Source organism: Erythrolamprus reginae, chromosome 1 (assembly GCF_031021105.1).
Source record: "Erythrolamprus reginae isolate rEryReg1 chromosome 1, rEryReg1.hap1, whole genome shotgun sequence".
Taxonomy (NCBI): domain Eukaryota; kingdom Metazoa; phylum Chordata; class Lepidosauria; order Squamata; family Dipsadidae; genus Erythrolamprus; species Erythrolamprus reginae.
The window spans coordinates 253,984,599-254,009,785 of NC_091950.1; the positions used below are offsets into that span (position 1 = coordinate 253,984,599).

The following is a 25,187-nucleotide window of genomic DNA, read 5'->3' on the forward strand; positions in this document are numbered from 1 at the left end:
TTATAATTTTAAGAAATGTTAAAGTTCAAGAGGGAACACATATTTTGAATCCGTTCTTTAATATGTGAATCGTTGATTCATTTTGAGTTATAATTCTCTTTGCCAACTCTCAGACTCAATACAGCTAGTTCTTCATAAAACTGAATATTTTGGAGTATAATTCAGCATCTCATTTACTAACTGCTGTGGAGTTTCTCAGGGTTATGTTAACAGATGTAATCACTTGAAAACAAAAAAGAGCCATAAAGAAACCTGAACAAATAATACAAGTCAGAGAAATCTTAAATTACAATGCCAATGCAAAAAAAAAAAAAAGATATCTATTTTTAAAAAATGATTGTTGAGGAGTCCATAATACATAAAGCAAGATTGTGTGATGAATTAACTGTAGTCTTCAGTCCTAACTATATTTTATATATTTTTCTTAAAAATTTGGTGTCTTGATATTGGCTATTTTAATTCCTTTTCCTATACATACATATGGATAGATAGATATATTTGTTTAGGTACGTATTCAATATTGAATATGTAATTTATCTTTGGCAATTGGAATGGCCGCAGCCCATTTGCCTTTCATAAAGCCTTCAGCAAACTGGGGTGATGAATAGGTCAAGGGCCCCATTTCCTGGCTAGATTGCTAACTGGCCAATATCTTGCTGGTATATACCGTATTTTTCAGAGTAAAAGCTGCACCTTTTCCCTCCCTAATAGAGGCTGATAATTTGGGTGCGTCCTATGCTCTGAATGTACCTCCCCCCCAGCCCTAACTAGCTGCTAACGATCTTCCCAGCTCTTACCTTACAGGTTCTTTCATTGTTTCTCTCTGTGAAGAATGTTTTCCAAGCTTTAAGTCTTTGCAAGGTTTTTTTTCATTGCTCTAACTTGTTCCGAGTAAGTTTCTTTCCAGCCCTAACCAGGTTCTAACAATGTTCCCAGCTCTTATCAGCTTGTAAGCTCTTTCATTGTTATTCTCTGGGAATAATATTTTTCAAACCCTGTCTTTGCAGAGTTTTTTCCCCATTGCTTTACTTGCTCTAACTGCTTCTTTCCAGCCCTAACCAGGTGCTAACAATGTTCCCAGCTCTTACTAGTTTGCAAGCTCTTTCATTGTTACTCTGCGAAGAATGTTTTCCAAGCCCTAAGTCTTTGCAGGTTTTTTTTCCATTGTTCGGCTTGCTCCGAATTTTTCTTTCCAGGTGCTAATGATGTTTGCAGCTCTTACTGGCTTGCAAGCTCTTTAATTGTTACTCTCTCTAAATACAGTTTTTTTAAAAAAGCCCTAACAGCTGACCAGACTAAGGATGCTAGCCAGATGAATATCTGGTAAGCAGATTCTTTGCCCTATTTTCCTCCCCAAAAACTAAGGTGCATCTTATACTCCAGAAAACACGGTATATTTGGATGTGTTTAGTGTTTTTAGCATTTTAAAATGTTTTTAGTATTTTTAGTATTGCTACAGATGGGCAATTTACCCTGTTTCCCCGATAGTAAGACACCCCCGATTGTAAGACATATCAGGGGTTTCAGGGGGGTCGGCTAATATAAGCCGTACCCCGAAAGTAAGACATATGTCTTACTTTTGGGGAAACACGGGGGTATTGCCGCCTTCCTCTCATCTAGCTGCGCGCCGCCTCCTGCCCATACGTCACCGCGCCGTCCCCTGCACTTTTCACTGCCGCCTCCTGCTTAAAATACGGTAATGCACACAGTATTAATCATACATCAGTAAAACATACACACTGGCATACTGGGGTATCATCTGCTGTTTTGTGGTGAATACAATACTGTTCAGGTTGTTAATAAATGTTAATTTTATGGTTAAAACAAAAAAATTGACAATTTTTTTTCCAATATAAGACATACCCCGAAAGTAAGACATAGTGGGGCTTTTGGGGATAAAAAGAAAGTAAGACACTGTCTTACTTTCGGGGAAACACGGTAGGGATGTAAATATATATATAAATAAACATTTTGAATTGTAAGCTACCCAGAGTCATGGACTGAAATGGGTGGCTATAGAAATTGAATGAATTTCCTGAAGCTAATAGTTTTGCATCTATTTATAATTTCAATCTAAATATACAATATACAAATATACAATAATGCTGTGTCATGTTGGTGACAGTAGCTATAGCATTTGGACTAATGTACACGTTAGTGACCCATTAAACTGACTTCTTCTCAGGAGCCACATTTTTGGGGGTTTTCTATCTCATCAGCATCCAAAGCAAACTGGAGAACTAAAGTGTTGAGTTTGATTTAGAAACCCCCATTTGAATCTGTACTAACTGTGAAACTGAAGATAGGCTGCTCATGAACCATATGTGATCTTCCCAACTACCCTATTTGTGGACCACAAACACTCTGAAATTGTGGAAAAGGTCAGTGGCAAGATGGTTGACTTTTAGTAGTGGGAAATTTGGGGTTTAAGATGAAGAAGGACCACTTCATCCCTGAGAAACCTCCATTGCCACATACACAATTAAAATGTGACCCAAAGGGGATAGTTTTTGGCTACAATATCATTGAATTGCTTTCTGCAGTCATTTAGAAGATTATGATTCCTTAGAAGTAGCCAGCCTTGGACCAAAATACCTTAATTGTGTCACTGTCTCTCTCATAAGCAGCTAGAACACAATTATGTCTTCTTTGATCTGCTAGAAGTAAAGAATGTAGTTCAATAGTATGTAAATTTCATTTTTGTATGAAAACTCTATGGTTTTTTTAACCTAAACTTCATATATAAGTTGTTTCTGATCTCTTTCCCTCCAGATGTGCTGGACTATGTTATTCATTACTGCCAAGCCAGTTGGAAGGTTATAGATGTTTTAATTCTCTTTTATATTGATATATTTAACAGTACTGGATTAAGGAAAACTTTGATACAATTTTGAATTTCTTCCCCATCATCTATCTGTTTTGTGGGGATCTAGTTTGTCCAGCCATAATAGTGCTGGTTTCATTCAGAGACTAAAAATTGACACAAATTGTTTCAACTCCTACCCTCAAAACGTTGCTACAGAGCAATGCACACCAAGACAACTAGACACAAGAACAGTTTTTTCCCCAAACGCCATCTCTCTATTAAACAAATAATTCCCTCAACACTGTCAAACTTTTTATTAAGTCTACACTTCTATTTCTACTAATTTTTTCTCATCATTCCTATCACCCTTTCCTCCCACTTAGGACTGTATGACTGTAACTTGTTGCTTGTATCCTAAGATTTTTATTAATACTGATTGTTTCTTCATTGCTTATTTGACCCCTGTGACAATCATTAAGTGTTGTCCCACATGATTCTTGACAAATCTATGTTTTCTTTTATGTACACTGAGAGCGTATACACCAAGACAAATTTCTTGTGTATCCAATCACGCTTGACCAATAAATAATTCTATTCTATCTATACAGTATAGAGCCTCGGTGGTGCAGTGGTTAGAGTGCAATACTGCAAGCTACTTCTCTGATCACCAACTGCCAGCAGATCAAATCTCAGTCAGGCTCAAGATTGACTCAACCTTCCATTCTTCCAAGGTCGGTAAAATGAGGATCCAGATTGTTGGGGACAATACATATGCTTACCTTCTGTAAACTACTTGCAGAGGGCTGTAAAGCACTGTGAAGCGGTATATAAATCTAAATGCTTTAATGCTATAAATGCTATATGGGTTAGCTGCAGTGCACAATTTTTCCTTCTTTATTTGCTATCAAGCTTTTGGGGTCTTGTTCTTCTTCAAGTACCTAGGTGATGGCCTGTTGTTCCATCATAACCTTTTAACTCTGATAGCAATAGCCTTTAAACTTTAGATACCACGTCACAGTGCTTTACAGCCCTCTCTAAGCAGTTTTACAGTCAGCATATTGCCCCCAACAATCTGCGTCCTCATTTTACCAATCTTGGAAGGGGGGAAGCTGAGTCAACCTTGAGGCATCCAGCAGTCAGCAGAATTAGATTAGTGTAGTTCTTTTTTTTTTAATCAAGTAAAATCATTAGAAAAAAAATTCTTCTCTAGAGGAAAAAGCCCTCTCTGGTGCCATATGAACACTGTCACATTCAATTGCATATGATCTAAATTAGGACATCTAACCAGGACATAACAAAATCCTTCAAGCCACTGAGGAAATTGCTTGTATAATATTCCTGTTACTTGCACAAGCTGATTAATAATGGGTTTTTAATTAGCATTTCAGCCTATTTGTGTTAAGATACTTTTTTTAAATAGAAAGCAGCATTTAGCATGTTGATAGAGGGAGACATTGTAGTGTAGGACATCTGTAAAAACTACTATAGGACATCTGTAAATAGCAACTAATGCATATGTGCATTTTTGCTACTCTTCTGTTCAGTTTAATCTATTTTAAAAAATGAGTCAAATGTTACTGATAAAACCATGAGCACACTTAAACCATCATGGAAACTAATGTATAGAATGCATTTATAGGAACAACATCTAACTCACCAAATATTTTAGAATACAAAAGTTTGTTTATTTGTTTATTCATTTGGGATGTGTACATTTTCATCAAGGGAGAGAGACTTTCATTACAATTTGCACATTTTTAAGTGAATTGCCTGAAATGAGCATTTTATTGAACTGAATTAAATTTCTTCTACTTTTTGTCCATAAAATGAAAAGAAGGAACTGTAGTGTCATTTGTGACACTATCGCCCCCAATATAAGATCAAAATACTGTGTATCTTGAAAAGATGAGGTGCTGAGGTTTTGACCAAAGATGCCACAGTTAAAGTCTGCACAATTTATTTTAGGAGTTCCTAAAATACAGTATCTGCTTCACTGAGGTTTGTCTTGAGTATTTTTTCAGTGGTAATCTATAGTTTTAAACATATTTTTTGCAGTTTTTAATAATAATGAAACCATTAACTTTGACTGTTTTCCGCATAATGCTGCTTATATGAGAACCATACATACTACACTAGATTCAGATTTTATTATGGTTGTAGGCCAGGATAAGTGTAATTATTTCAGCATTTCTTGGGTCTTAGGCTTCTTGATTTTTTAAAAGCTGCTATTTACCACAATAAACATTCAGTTTGCTTGTCCAGGTATTCCCCTGAAGTTCAAAGTAATTTTCTCTGCTGCTTATTTTGGTGATCAATCAACAGTGGATTAATAATTCTGAGTAGCCTTTAGTTCTTGGAAGAACACAGAGTTGTAACTGTGTACAGAGGTCCATCATTACAGATTTTTAAAGGAAAAGACTGGACAACCATTTATCTATGATGGAAAAGAATTCCTCTCTTGGGCAGGAGGTTGGACAATAAGACCCCCCAAGGCTCCTTCTAGCCCTAGGATTATATTTCTATTTATAATCATATGATGAAGTATCATAATTTAGTACTTCTTCAATTTCATTCTTACATGAAATTATGTTAAGACTTACAAAGATTACATTGCCTGCCAGCTTGTACATCTTAGTCATAGGGGCAACCTGTCCTGATTCTCTCAGATAGAGAGCTAATTTCCAGGAAATGTTATTAATTATCCTGACGAGATTAAATGCATGGTTGTCAGTTCCAGTCACACATCAGGTATATCTAAAATGTAATTTTCTACTAGCTGTGCTATTTGAGTTATTCTATAGTGAAAGTACAAGAAGAGAAGAAAAATATGAGACTATATAAAAACTTGAGTCCTTCCTTTAAAAAAACAAACCTGGAAAAGTTTTATCCTGAAATTTTAACTGAATTGAGAAATAAGGTGACTGCCAAGGTTTTTTAACCCAGCAGCACAATAATATTGACCACTAATAGTTTTTTATTGTGTTGTTGTTATGTTCGATTGCATACTGTTGGTGAGTACACAGCTGGAGACCTTGAATGGAATCAATTCCCCACTTCACATTAACACAGAGTCAAAGAAACACTTCATTGTTTTAAACACATTTTAATGCAGCTGCCAAGATGCCTACATCCTGTGATCCCATGTGAATTCCAAAGAATTCTCATTTAAATTTGAGAGGGAGACAAGTTGTTAATTTTTACATTAACATATTTGTAACCCATCCTATAGGAGTTGCTGTTTGGATGGAGAAAAAGCTTTTCATCACAGTAAACAAATTCAAGCCAAACTTAAATTTTCAGTCTCCTTTAGGTCAAACATGGTTATTTTGTGGTATGGTTTGTCATTGCTCTCTTCCAATATAGTGTCTTAAACGTCTCTATGTAGTCTACAAGCCAAATATATTTTTGGAAGACTGTCATTCAAATATTAAGCAAGGCCATCCTTGGCTTCTGAGCCATAAAAAAATCAGCAAGTTTTAAAACACCCCAATTTTACTTAATTTTTTTTAAGGTAGATATTTATTGTACATTCTTAGTTGATCCAGTTTGCATCTGGAGATATTCAGAAAAGGGTGAGGGAGAATGCTTAAATATATTATATCTTAGCCTAGCTTCCATTGTATATATAATAAGTGTTTATTCTTCTGCAGAGTAAAGAGAATGTTAAGACAAGTTTAACATTCTATGTCTCACTCATCATCAGATTTCTGAATGAATTAGAGATGGAAGATCAACATTCTGATTGCTAGAGTATCCAGGCTCCATCTTGAAAACATCCATTTGCTATGGGAGTTAATATTATAATATTCCTACAGCAATTAAGATAAGTAAGAACGAGTAGGGTAGAAAGGCTGTCTGATCCATATTTCCTGACGGACATCTTTTGTTTCTATTTAATGTGTCATTTTGAAAAGAAGAGAGGAAATAACAATTGAGGACAAACAAAATATTAATGGAAATTTGTTTGGGGCCTAGATGTTTTATTTTGGAATATTTTATCTTAGTCATATTGTAAGTTGCTTTCGACTGTGTTGTTACACTCCCCCCCCCCCCCCCTTTTGGTGGTGATGCTGGAGAGTAATGACTTCATTTTATTTCACAGCTGGAAACCTCCACAGCAGTAGTTGTGTATTGCCCTGAGTTAAAATGATTGTAAAGTATGATTGCTCAAACTTGGCATGTATACTGAGCTTTTTTTCTCAGAATTCATAGTTGACTGCTGTGTTACAGGTTCTGAATTGGCCATTTAGAAAGTATAGTTAAGTGGATTTGTTCACTACCTTATTGTCATTAAGTATTACACTTTGGCGATTTATCATTTTTGTAGGCCAAGAACTAAAAACTACCACATTTATCTTGAATTTTGAAGTACCTGAACAAATTTGAAATTTGCATCTTCCTTCTTTTATGATTGACTTTAATACTATACCCTGTCAAATGCCTCTGAAATAAGGACATTGAAATTTGTTATAACACAAGGAATTGCTTGTATAAAATAGAATTTTATTGTCCAAATGTGACACACAAGGAATTTGTCTTTGGTGCATATGCTCTCAGTGTACATAAAAGTAAAGATAGGTTTGTCAAGAATCATAGGGTACAACAAGGTATGATAATAATAATCCAGGTATGAATAAGCAATCAAATCATATTAGGAACCAGTTAATATAAATTACAAGGATACAAGCAACAAAGTTACAGTCATACAGTCATTTGTGGGAGGAGATGGGTGATGGGAATGATAATATTAATAATAGTGCATAGACTGTTAGTAAATAACAGTCATTTGACAGTGTTGAGGGAATTATTTGTTTAGCAGAGTGATGACATTTGGGGAAAAACTGTTTTTGTGTCTATGTTCTGGTGTGCAATGCTGTGCAAGTCTGTGACATTGTTTTGAAAGTAGGAGTTGAAACAGTTTTTGTCCAAGATGTGAAGTGTCTGTAAATATTTTCACAGTCCTCTTTTTGACTTGTGCAGTATAGAGGTCCTTAATGGAAGGCAGGCTGGTAGCAATTGCTTTTTCTGCAGTTCTGATTATCTTCTGAAATTTGTTACTGTCTTGTTGGGTTGCAGGACCAAACTAGACAGTAATAGAGGTCGTTGGTTTATGGAATTCACTTCCAGAAGAGGTTATGACAGCTGTCAGCCTTGATAGCTTCAAGGCAGGATTATACAGATTCATGGATGCCAAGTGTATCAGTGGTTATTGAAACGGATGTCCATGTGCCGCCTCTATGTTGGTTGAAGCAGGCAGGATTCCCTTGAGTACCATTTGTTGGGGGTTAAAGGAAAGGGAGGGTTTTGCCTTCTCTTTCTGCTCAAGATTCCCATATACAATTGATGGGCCACTGTGTGACACAGAATGCTGGACTCAATGGGCTTTGGCCTGATTCAGCATGGCTCTTCTTATGTTCTTATGAGGTACAGATGACAGACTCAATAATTCCTCTGTAGAACTGTATCAGCAGCTCCTTGGGCAGTTTGAGGTTTCTGAGTTGGTGCGGAAAGAACATTCTTTGTTGTTCTTTTTTAATGACATTTTTTGATGTTAGGTATTCATTTTAAATCTTGTGTTATGATAGAATCTAGAACCTACTGTTGATACTGTGTTTTCTAGTATAGTAAGCGGTGGAAGTATGGGCTGGTTTCTCCTAAAGTCTACCACCATACACGGTTCTGAGTGTATTCAGTTCCAGATTGTTCCAGTTGCACCACAAAGCTAGTTGTTCAACCTCCAATCTGTATGCGGATTCATCATTGTTTCAAATGAGTCCGATCACTGTTGTGTCATCTGCGAACTTCAGTAGTTTAACAAATGGATTGTTAGAGATTAAGTTATTGGTATATAGAGAGAAAAGAAGCGGAGAGAGCACACAGCCTGGGGTGGGTGGGTGTGCTAATTGTACAGGCATTTGATTCTTCTTAGCTTCACCTGCTGCTTCCTGTTTGTTAGGAAGCTTATGATAGGTAAATGTAATAATTCTGCCAAATTATATAATATAGAACATTAGGTACATGGAGTTTACAACATCTGAGTTATATCTCCTCATAGGTATCTAATGGAAGGCAGTTGTGAAGTAGATCCATGTTTGCTCTAAGCAGAAAGAAGGGTTGTGGAACTAACCTGTCTAGATCCAGAGAGTTCTAGGAATACTTCTCATCAGGGTGGAGACTCAGCATACCTTTTGCTAATTGATAGTCACTAGTATGAATAACTTTGCATGTTGTCAGAAATTAAATTACATAAAATGCAGATTAGGATCATCTAGAACAGGGGAAGGCAAAGTTGGCTCTTGTATGACTTGTGGACTTCAACTCCCAGAATTCCTGAGTCAATCATGCTAGCTTAGGAATTCTGGGACTTGAAATCCACAAGTCATACAAGAGCCAACTTTGCCTACCTCTGATTTAGAACAATGATGGTGAACCTTTTTTTGGTTTGCGTGCCAAAAGGTTGTATGTAGGTGTGCTAGCATGCATGCATTTGTCCACACCCATTCCCTCTCCCCACGCATGTGTATAATCCCCCCATCCACACGCATGCGCACAGGTCTCACTAAAGTGAGGATGTGAAAAAAAAAGGCCAAACGGGAAAAGCAGAAGTTCAGAAAAATGGACTTCTGGTTTGCCTGTTGTGCTGTTTTTTGTACTCTGGAGGGTTTAGAAAGCTTCCTGAAGCATCTGGAGGGTGAAATGGCCTTTCCCAAGGCCAAAAATCAGCTGGCCAGCACACACATGCACACTGGAGCTGACATATGGCAACCTCTCATGTGTCCTACAATATGGCTCCATGTGCCACCTGTGGCATGCATGCCACAGCTACGCCATCAAGGATCTAGAAGAACAAGTAATTGCTGTGGTATTTAAATGATTAAAATAATCTTGAGGAAGTCTACAAAAGTAATGGATTGACTTAATTGAAGGTTGACTCTGAAGTTGAGACATTCCTTTACCATCTTAGGAAAGTCAGTGTAATGGAATATAGAAAGGAGGTGGATTTCCAGGAGGGAGGGGGTGTATTCCACAAGTGTAAGAAGCAACTCAATCTGTATATTACCGGTGAAAGGAAGGGTGAAGACAGCCCCTCCCTAATATTTACAGAGTACAGTATATGCAGATAGTGGAGAAGAATCCTTAGTCTGACAAAAGTTTGTTCATAGGTATCAAAACAATAAAGAAACTGATCCTGGAAGAATAACATGTTATTCTTGGTTTTGGACCTGACAGTTAGAAAAATAAAACGTAACCTGCTTCAACTCTCTTTTACTCAGTGAAGGTAAAATAACTTTGTATTTTAAAACTACTTATTTGATAAGAGGTAAAAATATTTTTATTCCTGGATAAATAAGTCATGGCTTGACTGCCACAGTACAGGGACTGCCCTGGAAGACTACTCTGGTATATAATGCAGCAGGGCAGGCATTGATGAGCATGCCTCCTAACAATGTAAGACTCCTGCCTATGAGTTGTACTCATTGCCAGTTTGCTTCTGAATGTGATTCTGGATGCTTATCCCCCTCCATATCTGTCCAACTGATACAATCAGGCATGGGTTTGACGCACATTAGATGCCGTCGCTTAAACAACACCATTTGTTGGGGCCCTGGAAGCACTCCTTGTCTCTCACAATGCCAGACTTCTCTGAATGAGGTTTCCCAAGAGACCCTAATGGTCCCCATCCTGCTGGTTTTTTTTTTGAAGACCTTGTTCTTGCTTGGGGCCTTGGGCCTTTGGTAAAGGTAACTGGGAGCCCCTTTAAGTTGTGTGGGTTTGTTTTCTCTCCTCTGGTTTGTCATCTTGTATTTTTGTTTATTCTTGTACAGTTTTATTCCTTTTATTGCTGTCTGAGTCATTTGGAGTTAGGTGGAATGAGGAGGAGGAGGCAGGCAGTATAATGCTAATGTACCTTTGCTGAAATGTTTTAAACATTGGAGATCAGTTTTACCTGGAAAGTGCCCTGGTTTGAGATTACTATAGTTATAGTGGTCTGGAGGATCCTTGTTTTTCTTGATTATGGTTAAGCTTTACTCAACAAGACAGCAAATGAATCTGGCCATTCCACCTTGTCTATGTGATTCTGAGAACAGTCAGCAGTTCTGTAGCTGAATCATGGGTGATGAGCAAGAGATGACCAAGTTATCGGAACATGTTTGAGCTTAGTGGTTGGGGCCTTAACTGGAAATAACCCATCTGTAATCCTTGTTCTGTATTTCAAAAATACTCTCTTAGTGTATATTTCATATGGGAAAAGAGAAGGAAGTTCGCTAGAAAGTCTTAAGAATAACACAAGAAGAATGTTTTAAATGTAATGCAAAACTACAAAACACTAAATGAGATAATTTGTATGTAAGGGAATATTCCCGGTGTCTTAATCAGTTTATACATCAATGAAATACTTCCAAATACTTGCTGGTATTCATTACCATGTATATTGTGTAGTCTACCTTTTTTATAATGCATTTCCTTAAACCAATGAATTACAATAAATTAACATTCTGAATTTAAATTTGCAGGTGTCATTTTCTTCTTAGATCTCCAGAAGAAATTGGAGAATTTTTAAACAGGTGAGTTTACAAAGTTGAGTATATACTTTGGGGGGTACTTTTTTATTTAACTATTTTTCCTGAAAAAATACTAGTGGTGTAGCTATAACTGTTTTGATTTAAATAGAAGCTATTAAGAGTAATATGAGCACTCTCACAAGTAGCTGCTTTGGTAAATTTATCCAGACATTAAATACTCCTTTATCAAAAGGCAAATTGGTAAAAATACTTATCAGATTTACCCACTTCAAGTATTCACTTTACCTTTTTAATTTTTCAAGGCATGTGTTTTTTAAGTATTTCCAAACAAAATTCTGGGTTGTTTCGACCCACATAGGAGACAGTGTTGTAGTTTTGTTTTTTGTTTTTCTTTTTTGAGAGATGACATATTTGATAGATAGATTATATGTAGATAGACAGACAGACAGACAGACAGACAGACAGATGATAAATGATGGATGGATGGATGAGATTTTTTTCTTCTTCCATTTAATCATGTCCATTCTCAGAAATTGCCTGGACAAGTTCCTGCTAGATAATTATCAAGTGCAAGAAATCTAGTAGGTACTAACATACCAGTGAACAGATCTCCACTGGGATAGAGGGTTAAATATTTGGTGATCAGCAACCACCTAGATGTCTGTAGATTTCAGTTTAAACAATCTGTTACTAAACCTTCCTAATTTTATGTTCATTTGAATAATTAAGAAAAGGTTACTAAGGTAATTGATATTTAAATTCCCTTTTTATTGAATCATTCAATCATGTAGTCCTAAATAATTGCTGAAACTTGATCATTCATTCAGTTATTCATTCTGCAGTCAGAATGAGATATACTGCAGATATACTTCTTTTGCATTCCTTTTTTTGTTGTTAGAGTATGTTATAAGTGTTTATGACAGATGGTCTTTTTAAAAATGGATGTAGGAAACCAAATAAGAAAACATAACACTACCCAGCATTAACAGTCTGGATGAAGTTTATTTTTTAATTTACTTGTTTGATTTACACCACATCTTTAGTAAGTATAACTGTGCCATACTTTATTTAATATAACATATCTGTAGAAACTTTGATTCAGAATCAACAGATTTATGTGATGCTAAGACATTGCTGGTTCTTTGTATTTAAATTTAGATGTTAGTAGTTGAAATGATTTTCAAAATGCATATAATGATTTGAAAACATGGGGTTTTTAATCCTACATCAATTTCCTCATTAATGTACTTCTAGAATTCCCCTATTTTTTAACCAGCGTTACTGAATGTGTATACTTCCTCTATAGTAAATGCTGACCTACAGGATATAATTGGGGTAGTATTGAAAAAGAAATTTGTCCTTCCTAATTTGGAACTATTTATATTCTGGGAAGTGATAGTGATGCTGGTATAAAAACATCAGGATATTTATTGACTTAAAGATGAAGAATTCTGAGATTGCAGAAGGATCCATTATAAGTTTTGTTGGTTTAATATCGGAATATCTTGCAAAACGTTTGGATCGCATCTTATTAAAGGTTGAAACAAAGTACAGTATGTACCTTTAATGTTATGGCTTTCAATTAAATGTATTAAGTATTAAGAATAAATGGGGAAAAGTGTCACAACTAGCTAGTTTTATAATATATCTACTGTTCTAGTAGTCTGTTTTGTGCTGAGAATAAAGTTGTGAAATGAAAGTGGGAAGAAACATACGGTAGGTCATAATCTCAAGCTTGACTTTCTCTCTCTCTCTCTCTCTCTCACACACACACACACAAACACACATGTGTGTTTTACAGATTTTAACTGTAAAATCACAAATGAAATTACATTAGTATTTCAAACATTTAAATATTATTAAAAATTAAAAATTAAAACCATTTGTAAGTCAGATTTCAGGAATGCCAGGACTTTTAATTCATTCATTTTACAATCCATCGTATAAAATTCAGGCTTATTTCTTAAGGGTAATGTGCAGTTCTGTCTTTATTATTTCTTTTAATTTTTGTTGTGGCAATGGATTTTTAAAATGGCATATTGTGATCTGGCTCGTGCCTTGCCCTGAGCCCTAATTGGTTTGGTTGACTTGGGCTTTAGTGCACTGGATGAATTCTAGTGAATGGTTTATAAGCAAGTTGTCTGATTTACTTTGGTGTTTTTATCCAATGGATTGTGTGGGTTATTCAATAGCTCAGTTAAAAATGTAACTCATGCTTGTAACCTTTAACTGGGTGAAACAAGGGAATGATTTTTTTTTAATCAAGGTACCTCAAATGGGCTGGGTTCAAAATCCAGGACACACGAACTTTTGTGGGATTGAAATCTGGCAAATTTGTGGTCATTTCACTACTGCTATTCTGACACCTGGGAAACCAGTAGACCAGTCCTACTCTGGTCCTCTAGAACATTGTTTCCCAGCCTTGGCAACTTGAAGATATCTGGACTTCAACTCCCAGAATTCCCCAGCCAACATTTGCTGCCTGGGGAATTCTGGGAGTTGAAGTCCAAATATCTTCAAGTTGCCAAGGTTGGGAAACACTGCTCTAGAAGCTAGGTAAACCAGTCCTACCACTGGCTGCTGCAGGCTGATCAGTCATGGTCAGGCCTGCAAGAAATTGGAAGTTGGTACCATTCTTACTGTTTCTTTCTTCTTGGTCATTCTGTTTCTCTGTTTAAGTAAAGAAATATCTCTAAAATGGTAACCCTTTATTGTCTTAGTTAGTTTTAACCATTCAGTGCTATCCAACTCTTGATGGCTTTATAGGGAAGTGCACTCCATGCTACCCTGTCAAACACAGCTTCTTTCAATTGTTGGTTGTTCATTTTTGTATCAGCTTTGTACTATCAAACCTATAAGTTCCTTGCTTGCCTCTTCTTCTTGACCTTACCGAACCATTCCTAGTATCGTTGCCTTCTCCAATCCATTTGCATGCATGTCATGGTCAAAGTAAATCCTTTATTGTCTAGTTTCTTCTATACGTAGACATCCATGTAATATTTTGGGTCTGTCAGTTAATGTTTCTTTCTCTATTATGCATGTCTTCATGCAATGTACATTTTTTTAAAAAAAGAATGTTGAACTATACTGATAGTAAGCAAGACGTTTGATAGCCCAAGTAAAATCCCATTCAAAATGTGAAGGCAAAGAAGATATTTGAACAGGATTTGTCTATGACTGTGCACACATTACCATTCCATATGAGGTATAATTGATTATACAATTCTGATTTTACAGATTGGAGAACTTGATTCAAAAGAAATACATTATCAGGTAAGAAAATAGTTATTGTATCAAATGTATATTGTATACTGCATATTGTTTTTATGTATTTTTTGAATCTAGTCTGTTTTATCATGTACATATGTACATATTTGTATGTATTATTCAAAAAGTTTAGGTCCTGTCCCTATGTAGTTCTCTCTGAAATTAATGGTATTTTCATATATACATACAAGTGAATATGTCTCTAGCTATGATTGAATTAAGAAATCCCTGATTTCTTCAAATTTCCTTAATTTATTAGCACTTTAGGTATACACCTGCTGAAACATATGCCAAAACTGCTTATATTGGATCATTAACTAATTAAATAATGGAAAGAGTATATTTTAACAAAATATGTAACTTCAGTGTTTTTAAATTAGTAAACTGTTTATGTTATTAATACTGACACAGTATAAAATCTCCATAACTAATGTGAAACATGTTGGTTTCTAGTATTAGTTGTTTATACATGATGCTTTGTACAAGATACATTTTCAAAATAAATCCCTGAATTGTGCTATCTGAAATGTATACATTTCTTGGATGATTTGTTGTTTTTTTGTTTATTTATAGCGGTTCTTAATTCTGTTATTGTTATTTTACTATTTAGTATGGACTTATCTTCTTCTGAAACGACTGGCAAATTTTTGTCTTTCAAATATTCCTTAATTTATGTCTCTCCGATTTCCCCTTGCTTATAAAGTTCTGCATAAAATCTTTTTGTTATTTTATTTTTCTCTGTCATGCTTACTTCTGTTATTAAGCCTCTGTTCATGCAGTCCATATCTATCCTTGACCATGACCTATGTGGATATGAAAAAAAGTATCTTGTTTTTCCTTGGGATTCAGATAGTGCCATCCGTCAATCAGATCAAATTCATTTTCCATATCAACAAATGTTTTAGGAAGTATTCCCCTTGATTTTTTCCTATTATTACTGTTATAATCTTTTTTCCTATCAGATATAGCATTATAGTTGCCAATTATGCATACGTTTCCCCACTATATTTTATCTAATTGTTCATGGAGGTTTGCATAGAAGGTAGGCTGGTTAACACCAGTTTAAACCTTTCCCTTAGATTTTGAAGCCATGATGTTCTTTTTCTGAAATATGTCGTATTTTTCTGGGTGTCGCATCACATGTCTAAAATATTCCAACTTTCACTTTTTTTGTAGTTTTGAAGATTTCCTTTGGCTTTCCCAGGCAGCTTATGACCTCTTCATTTCTGATTTTGTCAATCAAAGTAATACTTAACAGCTGCCATTGGTTTATATATTTTATTTTATTTTATTTTATTTTATTTTATTTTATTTTATTTTATTTTATTTTATTTTATTTTATTTTATTTTATTTTATTTTATTTTATTTTATTTTATTTTATTTTATTTTATTTTATTTTATTTTTGTTTGTTTATTTCCAATGTTTAATACCACCCACCAAAATTGGCAGGACATAGTAAAGCACAATAAAATACCAAGGCAAAACATGTTGTTAAAATAATGGTCAGTATATATTAAACAACAATTGAAACCTAAAATCATATGAAATGTATATATTTTAAGGTACTGTTTTTTCCTTAATCATAGGATAATAGTACTCTTAATTGGTGAAAGATATATTTATGTATGCTGTCTTGTTTCTTTAACAGTCTACACTGCAATAAAAACATTTTAATGCAATATTTAAATTCATGCATGGTGCAGAAAATGTAGAGAAAGGGAATCTCTCTTACATAATAACTAAAGTCTGAGTCACTGATTAAAGATGAAGGAAACTCCATAACAAATAAAAAAGATGGGTCTTTATAAGTTACTCTAAAATATAATAGCTATCAAGTTGGGTATCTTTAAATAAGGGTTGACTTTCATAAATTAATTGTGGCTAATACAAATGATGCTGTGTATTTTCTCTAGTTTCAGAAGAAATATATATTTCTTTTATTATTTACATCCCATGTGTTGCTCATGAAGCACAGTTAATAACGTTACTAGGTAAATCACACAAAAAGGGCACTATTGTATTCATGTCTTGTTTGTGCAGATTTACCCAATTTTTCTGAATCTTGACCATTTCTGGAACAACATGCTGGAATAAAAAATGCAATTGGCTGAACCAACATGGTTCTTCTCAGATATTTATTTTTTAAAAAAATACTGATTATGAGTTAGCACAGGATAAGTGTTGGAAAAAATAAGAACCACATTCCCAAACAGCTGATCCAGTGCCTTCAGAGCACATATTGGCAAAGAGAACTCAAAGTTGGGGGGGGGGGGGCGCGTAGCAAATACATAAACACAATATCTCCACATGCATAGAAACCAGAAAGGAACCAACATTGACTGTTCCAGACAAACATATACAACAGTATGTACAGACACTGATTAGTCCCTAGGGGAAGATGTGAATGCACACGTACATACCTCCCCACACACCCTATTATGTTGTGACAAAAAATAAAATAACAGGCATCTATGGCAACTGCTGATAAAAGGGTTGGGAAGCATTCCTGAAAGCTAGTTTCACCGGGATTTCCTTGTCTTGTTTCTTTCATCCCTTATTCCTATGGACAAGATTTTAAAATCTTGCTGATCTTTCATTTTAGTTATACAGTAGCCTATCATAAATTCCAACCTTTATCACTGTCTATTTTATTGGCGGTCTGAGTTACCACTTACATTTGTGTTCTGAGATCAGGTATCTGCAATGCGCTGGAGTGGGTGGAGATTTGTGTTTATGTTTTTACTTTGGCAAGCTAAGGTTGCCACTTAGTGGTCAAATCTTATAATGACAAGCTTTTCCCAGCAACAATAAGGCTTTGAAATTAGAAACCTAGAAACATAGAAGATTGGCAGCAGAAAAAGGCCTCATGGGCCATCTAGTCTGCCCTTATACTATTTTCTGTATTTTATCTTAGGATGGATATATGTTTATCCCAGGCATGTTTAAATTCAGTTACTGTGGATTTACCAATCACATCTGCTGGAAGTTTGTTCTAAGCATCTACTACTCTTTCAGTAAAATATTTTTTTCTCATGTTACTTCTGATCTTTCCCCCAACTAATTGATTTGGAATTTACTTTTATGTTGAGGGAATTGGCCTTGGTGGTCTAATTCCTTAAATAACTTCCACTTTGTGTCCACTGTGAATGATTTAGAGAATTTCTTCCCAGTGCCTGTATGTGGAATGTTAAATGACACCAAACTCCACAAATACGATAAAGGCACCAGGACAGTGATCTTTGCAGCTACAGATTATGTGTCTACCATTATTTTTATTCAGTTAATGTAATAGAGTAACAGTAACATACTTTTGTTATATAATATTTTAATATATTTTAATAAATAATTAAAATTAAGAAATTTTAATTTAAACACGTTATATTTTTGTTGTGAGCTGAACAGATTCAGTAATGAAATGAATAATTCTTACGTTTATGTTGTTTCTTAATTAACGACATTTGTAGCATCCCTTTCTTTCCAAGTTGAGTATAGCACACTTGTGTTGTACCACATGATTCTTGACAAATGTATCTTTTTCTTTTATGTACGCTGAGAGCATATGCACCAAGACAGATTCCTTGTGTGTCCAATCACACTTGACCAATAAAATTCTATTCTATTCTATTGAGGACATTTTCTTATTTTATTCTTACCACACCAATCTTTTGAGAATTGTTACACAGAAAGATGATAAGTAGCCCGAAATCAACTATGTAGCCAAGTGGGTTCCTGAACCTTTGATCCTTCCTATGGGAAGTCCAAAATCTTAAAACCAAAGTACACGTGGAGATTTCTTGATCAGTCTTTTACCTTTTCCTCTTCCTGACCATATCAAAAAATTGGCTGGGATTAAGGAGAATTTGAAGAATTAATTACCGTGTTTCCCCCAAAATAAGACCCTGTCTCATATTTTTTTGAACCCTGAAATAAGTGCTTGGCCTTATTGACATGCACTGAAAAGCACAATTGGGGCTTATTATCAGGAGATGTGTTATTTTGGAGAAAACAGTGTACTTAGTCTTACAACCTTAACTAAGAAATACAAATGATAATAATATATGTAGCCTCTCACTCAGCTTTCCATCTTAAATTACAACAAGGACATTATATCATTGTGCCATAGTTCTAAACCATAGTTGTTTACATGTTGCACATAACAAAAATGCATTCATAGTTAACTAGTTAGCTCCATATGTGGACATAGAGCAAGATATGGACATGCCTTAGGTCATTTAAATCTGTTCCAGTCCTACATTGAAAATGGGAAGATGGTAATCTTTAACAATGTCTCTCCAAATTCCTTCACTATGTATAGAGCTTAATTTTTTATTATTTTGATGATCTGTCTTTCCATTTTTAATCTCATCCAGTTTGTTGCAAGATTTTGTCATATAGAAATCCTGTAAAATACTTTATATATTGAAACTTACAGAAAGTCAGGGCAGAGGAAACAAATAAGTGGTTAAGCTACCTAATTTTAGTTTATTCTGTTGTAGGGATGTCAAACCCACATCGTCACAGTGGTGTCATGTGACATATCGGGACTTTTTTCCTCTTGGGGGGGATTGCCAGCACGTGACGCATCTGGCCTGCAGGCCGGGAGTTTGACAGCCCTGGTCTGTTGGGTGAACAGGTGTTTTCATAAGGTACAGTTAAAAATCCATGACTTAATATGATGTTCAAGTGAGAAATTCATGAGGACCAAAGGAATTGTTTAGGCAGCCATGGTTCCTACAAATAATTAATAATAAATCCTGGGATTTACTTTAGCGTAAAATTCCCGAGTTCTCGGAGAGGGGCGGCATATAAATGCAATGGATAAATAAATAAATAAATAAAATAAAATTCATATGTTCATATGATAGATATCTATTACTAATCACTATCATGTGAACATAGTCTGGTGTTTAACCCTGTACTCTGATATTTGAAAGTAATGTTACTCACCTATTTTTAAATTTTAACTTGTAGCTGGTGAACATAACAGAGGAATTAAATATTTAAACAGACCAAAATCAGACTAACAGCCAGACTTAGCAGATAGAGAAGACATTTTTCTTATACTGTATTCCTAAAGTCCAACAGCAGAGGGCACTCTGTCACTAACAAAATCCATTCTGAGTTTCTGTTAGTCCCTTTTTAAAACTTCTTCCTTCCTGTGAAGCTATGTTGAATGAGCAAATGTCTATCGCCTGGTCTGTGAGCTTTAAATGTCTCCTTCACAGGAAATCCACTGTGTAGCACTGCAGGGTTGTCCAAACATCGGCACAATGTCCACTTCTGTGCATATGTTCAACTTTGCTCATATCATTGACCAATGTCTGTTTTCTTTGAATAATAGATCACTTTAATCACACGCTACTCTAACATTATGAAAGGAGCAAGTTATATTTACTATGAAGGTTGTCTTTGTGTGATTAATCACCATGCAGATTTGTTATGGCTTAAAACTAACCACTTTAGAACAAACTTTGTACAACATCTTTGTCTTAATATCATCTTAATATACAACTTTTTGGTACTGAACAAACTTTTAGTTTCTAGTTGTTTCCTATTAAATAAGCCATCTTTAAAGATACTGTTCTGCAGTCTGTATAAGTTGGAATATTTCCTTGATTGTATTTTTAATCAGCTGCTGGAATTTGATTTTGTTTTTCTAATTGCTGAGCTAGCAATTACTTGCTTTTTAGGGGATTGATTCCTGTTTCAAATTACAATAAGAAATTTTGTCCTAAATTGATTAACTAGTTGGTCTTAGGTCTTTCTTTAGATGACTTGCCCAGGAATTTCTATTGGTTTAGCCAGAATACATTTTTTGCTTATTAATTCCATCATCTGTTTGCTATTGATTACAAAAAGAATTATGCATTAGAGAAGGCCAGATTTTCCTGCTTAATGTAGATATCTACTGCTTCCCTCTAGCTCTCTGTGAGAAACAAGTCAGTGTTGTTGCTGTTTTTGAAGAAGCTGACACAGACAAATATACACACAAACACGCTAAATCAGCTAAATTTCTATGTACTTGATGTTGGTTTCCAAGTACCATTTTGGAATCAAGATGTATATTCAAAGCTGCAATTCTGTACACCTTTACCTGAGAAAGGGCCCCATTAAACTCTGAGTGATAAGCAAATGCGATAAGGTGTGAACTATAGAGAGTAAGGAAGATTACCTTGGTTGAAATATGCGAGAGCCATTATCTAGGCAAACGAAGCTGAAACGTATTTTAAATCCACAGAAATGAGATAACATTCAGCAATAACTCAGACAGATGGAGTTACCTCACAATCAGATTTGCAAGAGTGTGCTATTATAGCCAATGTAAAAAAAAAAATAGCTTTAGGGTTTCGGTTTATGTTTTTTTTTTTTTATAAATTGACTTTTTGGTCTGGTTCAGCTTGTGGGGCTGACACAAACTGCACGAAGTAGACGTTAAGGCTACTTGTTTTCATTTTTTTCACTTTTATTCTGTCAATTATTTCTTTAAATCTTTTTGCTGAATGTGGGGACTATGCTTCCATTTTCTCTTGTGCTAATTCATTAAAAACTTTATTTGAGGTGGAGAACATGCTGTGTCAGCCTTGTAAATAATTTCTTAATGAGTTTACTAGCATATACTGGTAATTTTCTGTTATGGTTCTCCTGATGGATTACTACCATAAAGGGGAAAAAAGAAGCAGAGACCCAGGAGGTATCACAGATACTTTCTGTTGGAACAAGATGCTGACTAATGCACAACTATAGATAATATAACAGTTCATCTTGATGAAGAGAATAAACTCTTCTCCCTCCCAAGCTCAAAAAAAAAGAAAAAAAGAAGAAGGTTCTTGAAAGTATCACGACCATATGACCATATGTTGTCCTTGAAGGTTCATTTACTACCAACACTGCATCAACCTGCTTCAAGGTCTTGTATATGTAGGGATTGAGAGCCAGTTTTGCATAGTGGTTAAAAATTAAACACAAAAATAGTTTGTTGTGAAAGTGACTGTCTGTGAAGGCGCCTGGATTGGGGCTGAAAGGTGAAAGTGGAAGCAGTATGCTCCACCCCATAATTGAGTAGACCAGGTTGCCCTGATCAAAAACACTTAATCTTTCCCCTGGTACAGGGGTAGGCAAAGTTGCTCTTCTATGACATGTGGACTTCAACTCCCAGAATTCCTGAACTAGCATGATTGGCTCAGGAACTCTGGGAATTGAAGTCCACAAGTCATAGAAGCGCCAACTTTGCCTACCTCTGCCCTGGTATAGCCAAAAAAGGAAGCAGAGCCCATGGCGTAGAGTAGAGATCCGGATCTGGCCCACAGGGCCACCCTGGCAACAGCAACGGACTAGTGTACAGAGCTTTACCTGAGCTCCATTTTCACTGACAGAGGGTTGCAGGAGGCTGTCATGGCCAAAAATGGAGCTCAGGAGCCCCTTTTTGTTGGCATTAGCACTTGGCCCCCCACCAGCTGTCAACACAAGTGATGTTGAGCTGGCCACAGCCTTCCTGCCATATCACACACACACACACCAAAGTCAAACACAACTCTGATGCAGCCCTCAATGAAACTGAGTTTGACACCCCTGGCTTAGAGGTTAATATATCCAGCTAATATACAAATAGCCCAGGTTTGAATCCAGAAAGTATGGTTAGCTGATGACAGCTAAATAGCTTGAAATACATCTATACTAGTCTCCTAAAACATAACCATTCAACACAAATATAGTAGTACTTAAAAGTATAAGGCTAGAAACTGAGAGACCATAGCTTCTAGTCAAGCCTAGAGAAGCCAGCTGAGTTGTGCCAGTCACTGTAGCTCAGCCCTGGAAAGAAATCAGACAGACAATGCATTCATAATACTATACACAACAAACACCTTGGTTCTGTTGTTCAGTCCCCCTGCCTTATTATGAGCCTGGGTTTCTGGATTCTCTGAACTTTCCCACCTCTATTGTAAAGATTTGTTCATGTAATCTGTTTTAGATAGTAAACTATATTTATTTTGCTTTCCTGGGTTCTCTGACTTTGAAAACCGCCTTCTTCCTATTCTTATTACTTCTTAGTTGAACATCTCCTTGAAAGTGTTTTATTGCTGACTTCAGACCATAAAAGAGGACAGATTGAAGCCATAAAACACCTCAACTAGCTAGAAGGAGATTTTCAAATAACAGAATAAACTTTATCAAATGTAGCTGGCTCAATTAGCTGTTGCTATAGATGTTTCACATCTGTGCAGCAAGGTCTATGCCCTTTACCATGGCTTGCCCAAATGATGGCCTCAGAAACTTTAGCTGCTACATTTTATTTTTAGTGGAGTGCACATTGCACATATCTCTGTAAGGTTTTTCCAGATGAACAAATTAAAGTGGAGTTTTTATCATCTTGTTGCCCTCTAAATGGGCCATTTCCTTATCCACTTTGCCAGATAAGGGACCTGAATGACTTTGTGGGCTTCAGTGCTCAATTGCACTTGATTTACAGAAGTCTTTGAAGGTCCTGCCAGCAAAAATAAAACAAGCCCCCTCCCCAATATTTCGTGGGTTCAACTGGTGAATGCTTATACTGAGGAATGAATGTGCAGATCTTTCAAAATTTATTTTATACGAGTCTGGGTAGGTGGAGGGATGAAGAAGCAGGGCACCCTGTCAGATGCTGAAAATGGGATTCATTGCTCTAAGGCAGGGTTTCCCAACCTTGGCAACTTGAAGTTATCTGGACTTCAACTCCCAGAATTCCCCAGCCAGCATTCGCTGGCTGGGGAATTCTGGGACTTGAAGTCCAAATATCTTCAATTCTGGGAGTTGAAGTCCAAATATCTTCAAGTTGCCAAGGTTGGGAATCACTGCTCTAAGGAACTAGCCCACTCTGGATTTACTTGAATGAGAAGAACCAAAGTAATTAAGAGATCAGGAGCATAGGAACAGCCTCCACTTAGAATAATTAATCAGTGGAACAAGCTGCCTCCAGAGGTTGTGGGTGCTCCAACACTGAAATTTTTTAGGAAGAAACTGGACAACCATTTGTGTGAAATGGTATAGTGTTTCCTGCCTCCTGAGCAAGGGGTTAGATTAGAAGACTTCCAAAATCTCTTCCAAGTCTGTTGTTATGTGGTAAGGGTTTCTAATTCAAGGTTAGGAAATTAGTCTCAAACTCTTGTGGAATCCAGATTCTAGGGGCCCCAGATCCAGGGAACAGCCCCCCCCCCCCGACCACCATTTTAAACATGCCAGGTATAGTTACTACCCACATATTCTTCAGTGGTTTTTTTTTATTTTGCAATGTGATTTTGAATATTTGTCTGATCATGCCACAAAATTGAATGAAATATTTAAAATATTGTGTTTTCCCGAAAATAAGACATGGCCTTACATTTTTTTGAGAAATATGGCCTTGGCCTTATTAATGGGGGGGGGGTATTAATTTTGGGTGCAGTAGGTGGCGAGCGTGAGGCTGGATGTCCCATCGCCGTCGCCTCCCCTCCCTGTTCTGTGACACCAGGTGAGTGGCTGGCCTGCTGCCACCACCTCGTGGAGTGGGACTTTGCAAGGCTTGTTGTGCCATTGCATGCATGAATTGCAGGACTGCCACAAACTTCATCCTACCGGCACAGCTAGCATAGTGCTGCCATTCATGCTGCAACGGCACAAAAAGCATTGCAGAGTCCTGCTCCATTGGACAGCGGTGGTGGCGTGACGAGACTCACAGAGACTTATTTCAGCCAGGTGGGGCATGTAGCTTCGTGATGCTCCTCAGTGTTGTGTCCAGAGAAGCCCATTGTAAAAGAAAGCTTCTCGTGAGTTCAATCAAACTTCTCGAACTCTTGAGAAGTTTTTTTTTTCCAATGGTCTTCTCTGAAATAACACTGAGGAATGCGATGGAGCTACAAGTGTCAGGTAGGACGTGCATCTCATGGTGGAGCACAATTTGGGGATGGCAGGTAAAGCGGGGTGGGGTAGGCTGCGAGATGCGCATCCTACCTGGGACTTGTAGCTCCATCATGTTCCTCGGAGAAAGAGAGAGAGAGAGCAAGCAAAAGGCAAGCACATGCACATCCTGTGGGATTGGCGTGGCCCCTCTGGGCTCTGCCTACAGCAATTTGAAATGTGCTTCTACCTGCGAGAAAGAGAAGGTGAGCAGCCCAGAGGGGTCGAGTCAGTCCCGGCCCGCAGGTTGTGTGCACCCCTGCCTTCATTTGCTCTTGCTCTACTGGCCAAGAGCCACTCTTTTTGCAGCGGGCACTCTTTTGGCCAGGGGAGAGAGGGAGGGCAAGATAGAGGCGGGTACCGACACAAGAAGCGTACACCCCACAGGACTGGCTCATCTGCTCTGGCCTATGCCACCACAGGTGTTTCAATGTTTGGTGTTAACTCATGCCCAGCAGTGCGGCATGGCAGTTGGCAGTGGGAAATAACTGAGGCAGCAGGAGGGCCCCACTTTGGAGCCTGCTGGAAGGTGGATCCTGGGGCTGGCAGGTGAAAGGGCACTTTTGCTTCTCTCTATGTCACTGTGGGGGGGGGACTGGGGCTGTCTCTCCCCCCCCAATGACGGCTCTAGAGCCTCAATCCATGCCTCGCCTCCTCCTCGCAGGCAGGAGTGTGTTT

General features: G+C 36.8%; 1 protein-coding gene across 3 annotated transcripts in view; it reads left to right on the forward strand.

The window, feature by feature from the left end:
• Positions 1-25,187, forward strand: part of CYRIA (CYFIP related Rac1 interactor A) — an 84,311-nt gene that overhangs the window by 29,177 nt on the left and 29,947 nt on the right. For all 3 annotated transcript variants that reach the window (XM_070738591.1, XM_070738602.1, XM_070738609.1), the window contains 2 exons: positions 11,323-11,373; positions 14,569-14,604. The gene's annotated coding sequence lies outside the window, so the exon portion shown is untranslated. The remainder of the gene's footprint in view (positions 1-11,322; positions 11,374-14,568; positions 14,605-25,187) is intronic.